Genomic DNA, 3,449 nt, shown 5'->3' with positions numbered 1-3,449 from the left:
AACGCCGCCGCCATCCGTGAGATCTCGACTACCGCCGCCTCCTCCCCATCCCCTTATCGGCGAGAAAGCCTCCTCTAGCTGCTCACAAGACATGCAAACATCGAGGTATTGCCTTGCCTTATTGCTTGTATGCAGCACGTGTTCTTTGTTTGGGATGTTTCGTACGTATGATATCCTTATAGCTTTTGTGATTATGGTGAGATCATAGGCAGTAATCGATGTCAATATAATTGTTCTTTGAATTTTAGATCTTAACACTTGTTAGTGGAAATTTTTGTTCAACGCAAATCATCGCTTTGATAAAGATAGCGGATAGAATTATGATCTAAGAAAAAATATCCTGCCCTTTCATACGTAACATAAATATGACTTTAGAAATTATGTTGCATGGCATTATACTTGCACACAAATTTTGACATTTATCTACTCGTTTTTATGAACAAGTAAGTTGAAAATTGGTGTGTGCGATGTGGATCGTTGGGTGGGCTTTGTAACAAGAATGACACAAGCTCAGCCGATGTAAACTCGCCAAGCTGATTTACAAAGCTTGATTCACATGAAGAGTATAAGTCCACGATCGTCTATACTTAGCCTCATGTTTAAGGCATTTGACGCAGAGTCAGAAACATTCAACTTGCAAAAAGATCAACCCTCGATTACTATAAAAGGAGTCGATGTGGAGGAAATTTTTGGTCTCAAGGACAAAGCAAGCAGATGGGCTGGATATTGACACCATCCTTTATGAGGATGGGGAATATGCGTAAAATGATATACCATCTCGTTTTCTCGAACAAGTCCACCGAGCAGTCCGAGTATTGATGGATTGATCTCGACGCAATCAAGAGCGGATTAGCCGACGATGACTTCCTTCGAAGAGCTGTTCTTGTGGCCCTTGGTACAGCTTCTGCACCACAGCCCAAAGAAACAGCTCCGTTGGAGTATTGGACAATTGTTAAGTACGTGTCACGCTTGAAGAATATGAACTTCAATGGTTTCACACGCTCTTATTTAATTAACAATATAAAGAAACCGCAAAGTGAACATGAGATGGTGCAATGGCCCCGCGGCAACCTAGCCCCGCTTCTGTATATTTGTCCTCACCACGTCCATTCTCTTAAAAAAAATCCAACAATGTATAAAGGTGTTTAACTCGTTGTGCCAACATATGCATGATATTTACTATGAAAAAGTGCACCCAACTCGGTTCACAATTGACGTCATCAAAGCCGTTGATGAGGAACTGGACGTAAGAAGAGGCGAGTAAGAGAGACAACATTGAATACCAACATGGACGAGGAACAGTGCTTGGTAAGTTTTCTCTTACTCATGTACTATTATCTTCATCATTTCATGTGGACTTACATCATCACTTCATGTGGACTTACATCATCACTTCATGTGCATTCCTTCTAGATTGACGACTTACATATCTCGCTAACCACGGAAGGGAGGTGATCCACACACCCGACGTTCCTCCAAGATCAAAGAGGAAGCAAAGTAAAAGAGCTAAAGCTTCAGTGTTCAAGGATGATTCAAGAATGGAGGTCATGGTTGAGCAGATTCCGATTAAACCGACCAATCACATAGACACATCACTAAGCAAACATATGGACAAAGCTGCGTACGTATCTCGCTCAGGTGACATGGACTATTTTTGTATGCTTCTATCTCGCTGAAATGCATCTCTACACAAAGATGACATTAATTACCTTCTCGAATTTTGTTCTGCGTAAAGTCCTAAAAATGCTTAACGCGAAAGGAGTTGCGTACAGTGAGGTGCAAGGCCGACATGTCTCGATGACGAAGATCAGGAGGTGGAAGACAAAAGAAGGAGCGGCCTCCACACTCTAGCCATGGCGTCCTTCCGCCTAAAGATTTCATGGACTTTGACGACATCAAGTCGACGGCACCGCATCATTTTTGAATTCAGCTAAGGATCAACATGACGATGAATTGGAAGATGCAAGTAAGAAGAGTGAGCCGATGGATGATTCGAACTTCGTGACACCCACCGACAAGAAGAAGATCGCTAATGCCGGGTACACGACACCGCCGCCTAAGCAGTGGAGACACCCCCGAAGTACCCATAATCATCGACGACAAGGCTACACTCGAATCGTCCCGCTCGGCAACTATTGATTTAACTCTTCCAGTATGCATTAGAAGAATTTGATAGCTTGAACACGATCTCGCCGGAAAGCGATAGAAAGTGGGAAGAAGGAGGAGAAAAAGATGATGTATGTGGCAAAAAGGAGGAGAAAAAGGAAGATGTCTCTCGGGAAGCGCAAACGCAGCTCCTCGCAAATTAAGTTCCCTAAGCATTGTGATGACCGAGAACCGTCCTAAACGGTTTCCACGCGCTAATGTAAAAGGTATATTTTCTCGAAATATTTTGCACTATATCAAGGAATCTTGTTCACATAATTAACTATATATGGTTGTTGTCGATAGGTCCCGATGCTTTGTTCAACAACGAATATGCCACTGACGGATCAAATCCGCCGACACCGGAGATAATCTGACGCGGCTGCCGAGTATATTCTGATAATATGCAAATCTACAAAAAAACGCGTAAGTAAGACCGTGTACGAGAATGAAGACGGGACCGTGGCGAGGGCTGATTTTCTTAAACCTATCCTTGACCGTGGATGGCCAGTGCGGCACCGTAAGTCCAACAACCGATGTCATCCTTCTATTTCTCCTAGGCTTGAATATATATGTGCTCTGGAGTGATCACCTGTTTGAATTATATGCATGTCATTGAGTGTTACTTGGCTGAGCTGAGATTAAAATTGAAGGATAGGACAATATGCCCCGCCCGGAGGGCAAATTCTATAGTCGAAAATCGACCGAGAAGGCAGCGATGGAAAAAGAAAAACCTTGACACGACGGATATTGCAGTAAATGTCAGTTGCTACGAAAGATGCGAGCTGGAATATTTTGGCACTAACAAGGTAATGATTGCTTGTACATTATTAAGTGAGAGGTTTCAAAATTAACTATTAATGCATTAATTATTAACTATGTATTTTTTGTAGGCTTATTTCTCGTTAACATTTCCAAATGCCACCGGGTCACCGTCGTCATGCACAAGTGACAAGAAGGAATTTCAGGTGCTAGACTCGTTATGGCGCCTTGAGCAGAAGCAAGAATTTTGTGGAAAAGCTGGTATGACTTTTGATCACGGAATGTAAGACCACCTTTGGTACTCAAGGCACTCGTACTTAAATTTTATGCTTCACAGAGAGAAGAAATCTTGAAGGACGCCGAGTTTGCGAACAATGAGATATCAAGAAAGAAGTATCCAGACGTTTCGAAATGGGAAATTAGAAGATACCCAATACCTATGCAAACTGATACGTGAGTCTACCGTTAATCTTACGCCATTACTATTGATGCCTATATGCAGATAGTTTACCTCCGATCTATATGCAGGAACTCATGTGGAC

This window comes from Lolium rigidum, chromosome 6 (assembly GCF_022539505.1).
Source record: "Lolium rigidum isolate FL_2022 chromosome 6, APGP_CSIRO_Lrig_0.1, whole genome shotgun sequence".
NCBI lineage: Eukaryota > Viridiplantae > Streptophyta > Magnoliopsida > Poales > Poaceae > Lolium > Lolium rigidum.
The sequence above is the reverse complement of the archived record's forward strand: the minus strand, read 5'-3'. Positions refer to the sequence as shown.